This window comes from Octopus bimaculoides, chromosome 4, assembly GCF_001194135.2.
Source record: "Octopus bimaculoides isolate UCB-OBI-ISO-001 chromosome 4, ASM119413v2, whole genome shotgun sequence".
NCBI lineage: Eukaryota > Metazoa > Mollusca > Cephalopoda > Octopoda > Octopodidae > Octopus > Octopus bimaculoides.
In genome coordinates, this window is record NC_068984.1 from 25,817,912 (window position 1) to 25,831,003 (window position 13,092).

Genomic DNA, 13,092 nt, shown 5'->3' on the forward strand with positions numbered 1-13,092 from the left:
GGTGAGGCCCAATGTACGAAGGTCTTGCCTCACCACCTCAGCCCAGGTCTTCCTGGGCCTACCTCTTCCACGGGTTCCCTCAACTGTTAGGGTGTGGCACTTTTTCACGCAGCTATCCTCCTCCATTCTCACCACATGTCCATACCAGCGCAATCGTCTCTCTTGCACGCCACAACTGATGCTTCTAATGTTCAGCTTTTCTCTCAAGATACTTACACTCTGACGGGTATTCACATTGACATTACACATCCAACGGAGCATACTGGCTTCATTCCTTGCGAGTATGTGTGTGTATATGTTTGTCCCCCCAACATCGTCTGACAACCGATGGTGGTGTGTTTACGACCCCGTAACTTAGCAGTTCGGCAAAAGAGACTGATAGAATAAGTACTAGGCTTACAAAGAATAAGTCCTGGGGTTAATTTGCTCGACTAAAGGCGGTGCTCCAGCATGGCCACAGTCAAATGACTGAAACAGATAAAAGAGTAAAGAGTATATATAAACATTTTATATGTAACTCAACATAAACATGTACTCTACTAAAAAAGTATTGAATAATTCTTCAGTGTAATGAAAATATTGTATTTTATATTATTTTATAGCTTGACATAAAAATAAACAAATCCATCCATCCATCTTGTACTGTTCAAAGTGCACAAAATTGCTGTATATTTTAAGCATAATAGCTAAAACTTGTAGATGATCGACATGAATTGAATAGAAAAACAGCTCCTACTTTATTTCATGACACAACCAATACTTTAGTTTCATATGTGTTTGGCAAACTTTTAAGACTTAGTTAAATGTGTAGCATTATATCATTAATTTCATCATGTCTTAAGCAGTGTTTGATACATAAAAGATATACTTTAATTGATGTTTTATAGAATTTAATTAATCTAATTAATTGTTAACTCTCAGGACACTGCACCCTTCAAAAGTTCCATGTTTCCCAAAATTTACCAACACAATTTCTAATGTGTCTATGTATTGTTATTGTCTATAGATTTTTGGAAAGCTACATAAAATATCAGTTAATGGAGTTCATCTCAAGGAACAACTCCATTGTTCATGAAAGCATTTATGTGGTTTGTATAATAGGAGATAAAAATTGAACTGATCAAAAAATAAACTTTGATTCTTTTGTATTATTGTAAGTCACATCATGTAAATGTTATGTAGGTAGTTAAATCCCTGCATTACATTTGACACTTTCTTTTTCAAACAACTGATGTTGTATATAGCCTCTCTTTTCCTAGCATTGGCTGTATTATAAATTGTGATATTTACAGGTGTTTTTTGTTTAACAAAATGTGGAATGGAGTTCATGACCTTTTCAGACACTTTGACATTTGTGAGAATGATGTCATTGATGTTTAGGTTGAAAATTTACAGGTAGGTCAGGAATTCCTGCAGGTTACACTTCTGAGTAGAAAGGATTCAGTGAAAGGGCAAAATCTAAGAAGTGAGGAGAAGTGGGCTTGTGTAGAGAGGTTATTAAGGTAGGTAGATCAGAAGGTCAAAAGTCATAGCATGGATGTGACCTGATGATTAAATCTTTGTCAATCAGTTGAATGATCCTCTTTTACATGTGGCTTATGTGGAGGCGCAATGGCCCAGTGGTTAGGACAGCGGACTCGCGGTCATAGGATCGCGGTTTCGATTCCCAGACCGGGCGTTATGATTGTTTATTGAGCGAAAACACCTTAAGCTCCACGAGGCTCCGGCAGGGGATGGTGGCAAACCCTGCTGTACTCTTCCACCACAACTTTCTCTCACTCTTACTTCCTGTTTCTGTTGTGTCTGTAATTCAAAGGGTCAGCCTTGTCACACTGTGTCACGCTGAATATCCCCGAGAAGTACGTTAAGGGTACATGTGTCTGTGGAGTGCTCAGCCACTTGCACGTTAATTTCACGAGCAGGCTGTTCCGTTGATCGGATCAACTGGAACCCTCGACGTCGTAAGCGACGGAGTGCCAACAACAACAATTGAACTTTCTAGAGGGTTAGTAAATTGATAAGGGCTGAAGTATTATCCCTCATCTTTAAGGAAATAAGTAATATTACTAATACTAATAAGAATGAGCTTATTGTAAACAGTGCAGATGCACTAAAATGTGTCAGAAAAGGGTGAAAGAGGACAGGAAAAAGCAGTAAGTCAAGTAAAGAAAGACAGCAACGATAAAAGTTAATGCTCAGTGCACAGAATAAACACAAAAAGACAGAAAAGTGAAGAGTAAAACAGCTATAAAAAAGAAAGGGTACATAGGCGCAGGAGTGGCTGTGTGGTAAGTAGCTTGCTTACCAACCACATGGTTCCGGGTTCATTCCCACTGCGTGGCACCTTGGGCAAGTGTCTTCTACTATAGCCTCAGGCCGACCAAAGCCTCGTGAGTGGATTTGGTAGACGGAAACTGAAAGAAGCCCGTCGTATATATGTATATATGTGTATGTGTGCGTATATGTTTGAGTGTCTGTGTTTGTCTCCCCAGCATCGCTTGACGACCGATGATGGTGTATTTACGACCCCGTAACTTAGCGGTTCGGCAAAAGAGACCGATAGAATAGGTACTAGGCTGCCAAAGAATAAGTCCTGGGGTTGATTTGCTCGACTAAAGGCGATGCTCCAGCATGGCCACAGTCAAAATGACTGAAACAAGTAAAAGAGTAAAAAGAGTAAAAGAGAGACACATTAGAAATTGTGTTGGTAAATTTTGGGAAACATGGGAACTTTTGAAGGGTGCAGTGTTCTGACAGTTAACAACTGGTGTGAGTAGTTTATTCCATGCTTTGACAGTTCTGAGTATTGTTCTTGATTAAAGAGTATGAGGTACAATCGTATCACCTTGCTTGAGTGAGCAAGTCTTTGTGTTGTCAAACTATTTGTGCTATGGAGTAGTATTTGATGTTTTATAGAATTTAACTAAATCTAATTAATTCTTATTTTTGATGCAATGGTCATTGGTTCTCTTTTGAACTCTTTTATTGGATTTAATGAATGAGTATTTATTTGATTCTTGTCAGATTTCTCTTGTCTGATTTCTTTGTTCTTGAAGTAAAAGTCTGTATAGTTTTACTTATTTTTGTTGATGAAACCATTATGATTTGTTTATCATCATCATCGTTTAACGTCCGCTTTCCATGCTAGCATGGGTTGGACGATTTGACTGAGGACTGGTGAAACCGGATGGCAACACCAGGCTCCAGTCTGATCCAGTAAATTCTTTGTGATGTGAAGGTGCATGGTTTAGCGATTAAGGTATTGGAGTCATGATTGTAAGATTGTGGTTTTTATTCCAGGACCGAGTGATGTGTTGTGTTCTTGAGCAAAACACTTCATTTCATATCTTGCCAACCCACTCAGCTGGTAAAAATGAGTAATTCTGTGACAAACTAGCGACCTGTCCAGGGAGGAATGTATAGTCCAGAGAAACTGAGAAACCAACCCTCTGCTCTTTATGGAGTAATGTGGACTAATCAACCTGATCAACCAAATTCTTTGTGCAGTATTAGTGGAAACATGTCTTTGATTAGGTTTTGGTTTATGTCTGTAATATAGTGAAGTAGTGGAGAGTGACATAAAAGAATTTGTGGGTAAACAAATTGAAAATAGAAAGATAAGTTGAAAAAAATTAAGAAAAGATAGTTTCTTAATGAAGTAGATGGGTGAGACATAGATGTGAACTAATCTTTTGTGTTTTGCACAGGTAAGGTTTCAGGGTCACCATTTTGTAGAACATAAGATACATGTCAACAAGGGAGCCTCTACATAGTCACACAACTAGGTAGAAATAGCAGTCAAATTTTCTTAAATTATACCTCACTGTCCTGAAAAAAAAATGATGCATTAGATAATACATTCGAGAAAAGGAGAGATAGTCATGGCTAGAATGCTTTTGACCATTACTCAATCAGAGCTAATCTGGGGCTAAGCAACAACAACAATGTATAGGAAGATATATTCCTGGGCCAGGCAGCGCAATGTGTTCTTGTGCAAGGCATATCATTTCATATTTCCCCAGTCTACTCAACAGGTTGTCTGTGTCTAAAATAATTAACAATAGTGGGTACAAATCATCAGGTCATACTTGTTTGCAAGTAATGGCCAAGCTCTCTCTCTCTCATCTATTTGTCTATCTAATCTTAATGCTTGTTTTTATGTCAAGTTATATATAAAAAATAATTTAACATTAAACTGAAGAATGGACAATACTTTTTTAGAGTACTTTTTTATTACATTTTTACAAGTGACTTTAAAGTTTTAGTTTATCTTCAGTGGACTGTGTGTGTTTGTGTGTATGTGTGAGAGAGAGGCTTCCTATTTTAATAGCATTCTACTTTCTGAACAAACAATCTGTTGATATTGATATATTAATGCTTTTGAGTAATTAACATTAATATTAAATGGAGCCAATAAAAACTTAAGTTAAGGTGTTATGTGGAAGAGAATAAAAACTCAAATGTTCTCTAGCATTTACTAAGTATGGCATTTATCTAAATTTTGAAATTATGAATCCAAGTGTGGTAATGCTATATACATTATACTTAAGGAATTATATAGAATGTGAGAGGGTGTTATGTGGAAGTGATGTGTACTCCAGTTTCCTTGTATAGTTGAATGTAGAGTCATCAAAATTTATTGGGTTTAAACATCAAATGAAATCACAAGAGAAAATAGGAGAGCAGAGATATATTTGTAGTTGAGTAGCATGTGTAAAATTATTGATATTTTAACATTTGGGAATATAGGATCAGGAAGTATGAAGATGTCAAAAGTGAGGTTACTACGTAATAACTGAAGATTGATATCAGCAGCAGGAGGAAGTTGAGGGATGGTCTCATTTAATGTAGAACAGTGGTTTGAATCCTTTTTGCAGTGTTCAACAGCTTCTACTGCGATATTTTATTTATTGACTGAGTTACTATCCATCAACTTGACCAGATCCATCTGAAATGATTCTGCTCTAATTGTCAGATTTGTATTTCTCAGATATAAATTATTATTAAAAAAAAAAATTTTAATGAGGTAGCAAGCTGACAGAATCATTTGAGCATAAAAAAAAAAAGAAGATATCTTGTAGCATTTCTCCTGGTTCATTCTGAGTTCAAATCTTGCTATGTTGCCAGTCATAGGGTCATCCAGCAGCCAACCTCTTGACCCAAGGCGGCACTACCTCTTCCAGGCACTTGATGTAGGCCTCTGTGTTGAATCTTAGGCCGTGTGGGATGATGAATGGAGGCATAATGTTGCCATTACTAGTGATCACTCCAAACACCATGATGTTGACTGGATGTTTGATTTTTATCACTCTCAGTACATGTTTTGGGGATATGGCAAGCCAGCAGTTGTTCTGTGTGTTCACTATCTGATCCTCGCAGAAATTTTTCTTGTCTGAAAAAAACCAAAACATGTTCGGTTGGAAGGGATGCTTGAGTTTGTTCAAAAGCTTTGTAACATGGTCTTTCCTCTTGTCCTTGATGGCTTGGGATAAAAATTGGCCCTTTCTCATCTTGTATGAGGAAAACGGAATGTCTTCATACACTACCTGCTTGATAAGAAACTCAGATACTCCCTTGTCCCTGGCGATGGACCTGATTGACTTGGAGGAATCATTGTCAATCATGGCCTGGATCTCACCAACAAATTCAGGAGTTCTTTTCTTATCAGAATGATCAGAGTGAGTTTTCCGAGCTGTTGTACCTTCATAATCACCATTAAACTCATCCAACACTTTCCAAATCCTCTGCACTTTCCTCAGATTGACACCCAAACACTCTGAAATGTTTGTATTGGAGCTTCCGGTGAAAATGCCTGACATCATCTGACAAACACCAACCAAGATGGCCTGAATCAGCCAAGCTTTACCTGCTAAAAATAGCGATCCAAATGCTTTTAAATCAGATCCCAATATTGGATGTTCAAAGGACAGATTTTCAATCCCAGGATCATCCTGAATCCCAAAAAGTATAATATGTCTATGTAGAACAAATGCAGGCTGAGATACAAGGGTCCTAGACACACAGAATTCCACTTTTATTATAATAGATTTCATTTTGACTGAGGCTTTATATCTCTCTCCTTCTCACACACACAATGTTTTGCATTCACTTTCCAACATGATTTTGGGGTCAGTTTTGTGTGACACCTTGGGCAAGTATCTTCTCTTATAGCCTCACAGTAACCAAAGCCTTGTGGGTAGATTTGGTGGACAGAAACTGTCTGAAAGAAGCCTGTGGTATATATATGTTTGTCTCTTTGCCCTAATATTGTGATGTCATCATACAAGCAGTGTCCTCCATTTCTAATTTTCCATGAAAACCTGTCCAGTCACAGGGAAATACTACCTTTCTTGGAAATACATGAGTTTGGTGACATGAAGGGCAACCAGCTGTAGAAAATATGCTGGCATGGAAAAGTGGACACTAAAACATTGATGATAATGATGATACTCACATTGAGACACTTGAAACATTATCTAGCAACTTATTGAATTGAAGTGAATATTATATATTTATTTTATATTTAGGTTGATTATATTATCTAGCGCCTCTCCATATTAACTGAATTCTTGTAACATTATACATATTATGATTGCTGTAAACCTGGCACCTTTTACTTTTATTGAACCCTTTTAATTGCTTTTCTATAAAAAGATCATTGTCAGTATAACTATAGGATATTTATCCATATTATTATTATTATACACATAACAAGACTTTGTAAATGTACATGCAGGCTTTTTATACTCTATGGTTTTCCATCTAATCTGATGATGACTATCTTCTCCATTTGTAGATCCTTTTAATGACTACATTCTCAATCTTTGATGTGAATGTGTAGCTTTGGTTACAGACAGGACATACAAATGTTTAGTTGAAGAGTTCTGCTATTACTCTACATGTATGCATATCTTCTCTATTTTTGGGATGTGATGAATACATTTCTCCTACATAACTTGAATATTTCCCCCAACAGTGAGACTGCTAATGGGAAGATGACTACAATGAAAATATCTTGGCTCAGGGATCAGATATTCATGTTTCATTACGTCTTTGTGTCTTTATTATCTGGCTACAGAAAGGTGGTGAGCTGGGAGAATCGTACTTACAGTGGACAAAACGCTTAGTATCATTTCTTCTAGCTTTACATTCTGAGTTCCAATTGTGCCAAGGTTGACTTTGCTTTTCATCCTTTCAGAGTTGATAAACATCAAGTTTTGTAATTTGCTTATTTCATAAGCATGGGTATAGGAACAAGGATCAAATAGCCGTAAACTGTGAATTTCTATCTTGCTGTAGTGGAAGCACAACCAATAGCAGAATGTATGAGAAAGGATAACAACATCAACTGTGATCCCGTAGGGATGGAATCAATTGTGTGTCCCCATTTATTTCAATTGCAATATATAGAAAAACAAAAACTGGACAAATTCACATAAAACTCATGCATATCATGTGACTGGCAGTTTTCAATTATTTAAACAAATATACAATACACAACAATAAATTAAATACCAGACAAGGACTATGGTTGATGCAATCAACTAGCACCCTCCCCAGCAATTTCAGGCCTTGTGCCTATAGTAGAAAGAATTATTTGACTACAGATAAAGATAGAAGAGGAATAATGTCACCAGGTCTCATAATATATAATTCAATGATTCTGAATAACTAACAACCAGAATTATATATATCTATACATATGAGAGAGGAGTATCTCTTTTTGCTAGAGAGTGAGAAGAGACTGTTGAACAATGTTCACGTTAAGGGAAGAAGTTTGAGGGAATTAAATGGCATTCTCTTACATTATTCATTTGTAAATAACATACTGGGTTTCTCTATTGTCTGTTAAGTTGCTAGTTGATGAGCTACAAGTCTTTGTTCGTTGATTCTTTGTACACTAAACAATCACTTTTACATTTCCACTTCTCTCTATTTGCATTTTATTATAGGATGGTACTAAAAGAACTGAAGCAGTGGTACAAATTACATGGGATAATATATTTGTGACATTATTCTTTGTTTCTCTATTGATCACACCTGGTGACTGAGCTGTTATTTGTGAAGTTGCTCTCTCACTAATTGTATAATGGATTCTTTCCAGACTCTAATCAAATTTTCTTTCATTAATGCTCTAAACAAAACACAAATAATGTTTAAAAGAAAAAAGATAAACAAAAATAAAGTGAATCAACTGTAGGTTAACTGTTGATTATTGATTAATTAGTACAAAAAAAAAATGGTGTTTAGACTGATGACACAAAGCTTGTTGATAAAAAAAATTGCTTCAGTGCTGTCATTGTTCTAGAATTTAATATTTAAACATATCCTTATTTTATAAACCATAGAGAGTTTGTTGAGGTCTGAATGCTGCAGCATTCAGCCCTCCACATAGTTGTTCAACCTGCTAGAAATAACAACTAAATCTTTCTCAAATCACAGACTCTACTACTTTAAAAAGGACACATTTAATAATGTAGTCCTGCATAACTCATCATCACCTACGTCATTTTAACATCCAGTTTTTTGTTGCTTCCATGAGTTAGATGGAATTTTTGAGGTAGATATTCTACAACCTGATGCTCTTCTTGTTACCTATCCACCCCTTTTCCAAACACCGCTTGTATGACAGTGAGACTTATTTACAACTATCACATGGTGTCAAGGTAAGGAGACAGTGATACATACACACATGATGGTCTTCTTTCAGTTTCCTTCTACCAAATTTACTCAAGGGTTTTGTTGTCAGCCTGGGGCTATAGTAGAGGACGTTTGCCCAAGATTCCACACAATGGAACTGAACCTTGAAGCAAACATCTTACCACACAACCATGGTTGTGCCTGCACCTGCTATGTTTGAAAGAAAAAAAAAAACGAGAGGTAAAAAGGTGGGATGGTTGTGGCTGAAATGTTTTTGATCAGGGCTAACTCGGAGCTAAAAAAAAACATTATGAAACTTTTCTTTGCTGGATTTTAATTCAAAGAGTATTTACCTTGTCTTGTTATGAAGGTTTCTGAGTTCTAGGCACTATGAAACTGGCACTCTGTTGGTTATGATGATGAGTGTTCTAGAGGATCCTGTCAATAGAACAAGCTGCTTGTGAAATTAACATACAAGTGGCTGAGCACTCTACAGACGTGTGTACCTTTTACGTAGTTCTTAGGATGATTCAGCGTCAGATAGAATGTGACAAAGCTGTCCTTTTGAAATACAAGTACAACTCATTTTTGCCAACTGAGTTGATTGGAGCAACATGAAATAAAGTGTCTTGCTCAAGGACACAATGTGCCACTGGCAATTGAACTCATAACTTTACGATTGTGAGTTGAATACCTTTACCACTAAGCCACATACAGGCAGTATATTGCTGCTTTTTTTTTTATCCCAGTTCTGGACTCTCTTCAACTATGACAGAACAGAATTATCAAAATTAATATTAATATAAACAATTGCAGTGTGGAAGGTGTTTATAAGCCATTTAAGACACACAAAAACCGTTAGATTCACTTCAACATTTAAATTTAATTTGCCAAAATATTTTCATTGCTTTGAGACCGCAACCCGTTCACTGACAAAATTCCGTGCAGCCTTAGGGTGAGGCAGACTTTCTAGGTGCAATCCCATGGTCATTCATGACTGAAGGAGATCCTTTAATTGGCAATGGGCCTTAAGTGTTACTGCACAGAACCTTGGACACGTGTGTTCTCCCATAGCCTCAAATCAAAAAAACCTTTGAGTGAAATTTGGTAGATGGAAACTCTATGGAAGCACAATGGAACACCCATTTCTGTTTTTGAGTGTTAGACTGAAATTATCATCTTGTTTAACACCACTGGCTGACCCTTATTTGCATTTAGCAGTTTCTTATGTTGCAAGCATTTGGGTTAAGTCCTAGGTTAAAGGTTAATGTCTTCCTTTCTCTCCGCTAGTCCTGGAGGTCCTGAAGTGTCACAAGTGCTGCTCTTCTTCCTCTGGAAGAGTTTAGCTGTCCAGGCCTACATGTCAGTACTAGTGAGAAGAGACACACACTCATGGTGGTTCTTTTAGGTAATTAGTTCACACCTTAATTTTCTTGGTTGTTGTGAGAGCCTTAATACACATTTCTTTTGCCAAGGCACAAAGGCACTATTTCGTTAAGGCAGCCTTTTAGTTGACTAGGTCAACTTCAGTAGGTTATGGTTGCCAATATACTATTACTGATTTTTCAGTCTTCCCACCATCTTCTCTTCTACCTTGTCTCTTTATTTCTCTTATGTTATCTCATTAACACACACACACACACTCTCATACATAAATACACACTCACCCTCCTTTTCCTTTAAACACCCATATTTACACTCATTCACATAGGCATGTTATAAACCCTTAAGCATCATTCATGCACACATATATTCATATACACAATTGATAGAACTGAGTTCAATCAGTTTTCATATTTAAATTTCTCCTTTAGGGAAATCATGACGATTTAAATTAAATCAAACAATATATTTCAAATGACACATATCCCTATCTATATGCTCGTTGTCAGTGTGTGTGTCAAAATTCAAGTTTGTTAATGGATAAATTATTTACTCACACACGTAGTCACTTAAAAGTGGCATGATTTTCCTCGTCCTTTCGCTGTTTAGCTTTTGTAATCAGCCGATACCTGCCATGTCGTTTCAATAGGTTCGTCTCTGTCCTATCTACTTTCTCCTCCCCCATTTCAAGCCTTGCACTTTTGTTTAACAGCAGTCCTCCACCGACCTCGGTTTTTTCCTATTCTTCTCTCTTTATTCATTCCTTGCCTGCTTCTTCGTCTCGTATACACGGTGAGTTTGTGCACTTGACCGTTCTATTAACTTTTTAACAATTTCTTTTTCCATTCAGTTATCAGGAATATTTGCTTTGTTTATTTTTTAGTGTGTTTTTTTCTTTCTTGTTTTCCTGTGTTATGAATTGAAATTTTTTCTTTTGTGCTTTCCAATAACAGAACTAATGTTAAATGCATTGTACATTTTTAAAAGGTATTAGATTGTGATGCGTTTGTGTCTTTCTCAAAGACATTAAGCGGCATTAATGAACTGAACTGATTTCAACCTAAAAGCCTATCTGTTAATCTAACCGTGATAACCATGAATCGTTTTCAATATCATTTTCTATTTTGTTTATATGGTTAAAACCGTTCACTAACTGTACGAGTTTTTTTTTTTCAATGAATGGGATAAGGCTTCATGTCAGAAATATAAATCTTTTCTAAAAATTTACATATTTTGATATTGCAAGAGAAATTGAATTCAAATGGTGCATCTGATAACCTAACAATCAAATCAATTTCATTTCCTTCTTTTGTGATGAGTGTTCAGGTATTTTATTATAGCCAAGTGTATCTGTGACTACAAATACATTTAGTTTCACACGATCAACTCTTAAATATGCATCTCTCCCTCCCTCTCTCTAATTCCTATGCGTATATCTACATAATCATAATTATATTTTGTTTGGGAACTTTTGCTTAATTCTCACGAGTATAACTATAGAAACTAGGAAAAGTTGTGTTTCATTCAATCATGGGTCAAATTCACTTTAATTTGTTTTCATAACTTAACATTTGTTTATTGTCTACACAGATATGTATCCGCGCGCACTCACGCTTGTAAGATAAAGTTTTGACTATTCTGTACTGACACTAGATGTTGCTTCAGTTCCACTTTATATATCTCAATGTTTGACAGAATTATTTTGTCAGTTTCCTTTTCTCTCTCTTTTACTATTCGAATTTCTTTATTTACTCTTGGGCTTTCTAAATCACAAACTTCGCTGTAATACTTTGATACTCTCAGGATTGAATTATCTTCCGACTATTCTCCGTTACATCCATCGAAATATGTGTTTCTCCACCTTTGTCTGTAGACTAATTCGTTGCTTGGTATATATATAATATGATGGATATGTAAATCTTTAGTACAGTTGTGTATATTTGAAAAAGTGAAAAAGAATGACTTTTCTGATAATTATTTATAAAACGACGATTTGTATTCATCTAATTATTAAAGTGAAAAATAATTATCAGAAAAGTAATTCTCCTTCAATTTATTTTTAATTAAATATATATAACTTTTAGTGGCTTTTGTTAATTTCCCGATGCTTTTGGAAAGAGGTAACAATTGAAGTATCTGATCTGTTGCTTATAACAGCTTCGAATGAATTAATGGAACTAACAGTTGTATATATTTTAATTATATTCATTCGAAGACAAATAAGCAATCACTTCTCAAGACAAGTCTCTATGTATATCTTTACCCTGTCATTTACTCTCAGGTCGCCTCCTCACCCCCGATTCTACAGATCTTGTTACCAAAGGCTTTCCAGCCAAGCCTATCCTGCCCTTCCTTCAGGCACAGTGTACGAGGAACTGCATCATCGAATGTGACCCTCCTTTTTTTTTAATGAAAATATAGTAGGCTATAATTTGAGGGAAATTTAGCTACTCTTTTTAGCTGGTTGAACGACCACGTAGACGTAAAGTTACTGTAATTGAAGATCGACAGATAAAAGCAAAGAAAAGTTTTCCTGTTACTTTATCGAACATTTTATTTGCTTAAAAAAAAAATGTTTCTCTTTACTTTGTTTACTAAAACATCAGCTTCATTGATCCGCGGGAGCAGTAACACGTTATAGACACTACACTTCCCTATGCAGATGTATAAAAATAAATAACGGACACTGTTTTATTGTTTTCTTCTACGTGTTTCAGCCATTGGTCAGAGGCCATTCTGTGCGGGGGCAAATCACCTTGAAGCGTTTTAGTCGATTCAAAAGGAAGTCTTGCCACGACTCCAGTGCTTATTTAAAACCAAAATCTGTTACTCATTCTATCCGACTCTTTTTTTTTATCGAGCTGCTAAGTTAGGAAATGTAAACATTGGCGCAGGAGTGGCTGTGGTAAGTAGCCTGCTTACCAACCACATGGTTCCGGGTTCATTCCCACTGCGTGGCACCTTGCGCAAGTGTCTTCTACTATAACTTCGGGTCGACCAAAGCCTTGTGAGTGGATTTGGTAGACGGAAACTGAAAGAAGCCCGTCGTATATATATATATATATATAT

At 36.2% G+C, this 13,092-nt stretch overlaps 1 protein-coding gene across 5 annotated transcripts in view; it reads left to right on the forward strand.

Moving 5' to 3' along the window:
• The window catches only part of LOC106883369 (regulator of microtubule dynamics protein 1), a 50,636-nt gene that overhangs the window by 11,611 nt on the left and 25,933 nt on the right, over positions 1-13,092 (forward strand). The window contains exon 1 of one of the 5 annotated variants that reach the window (XM_052966990.1): positions 9,976-10,048. The exons of 3 other annotated variants lie outside the window; for them this stretch is intronic. The gene's annotated coding sequence lies outside the window, so the exon portion shown is untranslated. Of the gene's footprint in view, positions 1-9,975; positions 10,049-10,657; positions 10,816-13,092 lie in introns of those variants that run through there. One more of the 5 variants, XM_052966991.1, reaches the window with a different exon arrangement.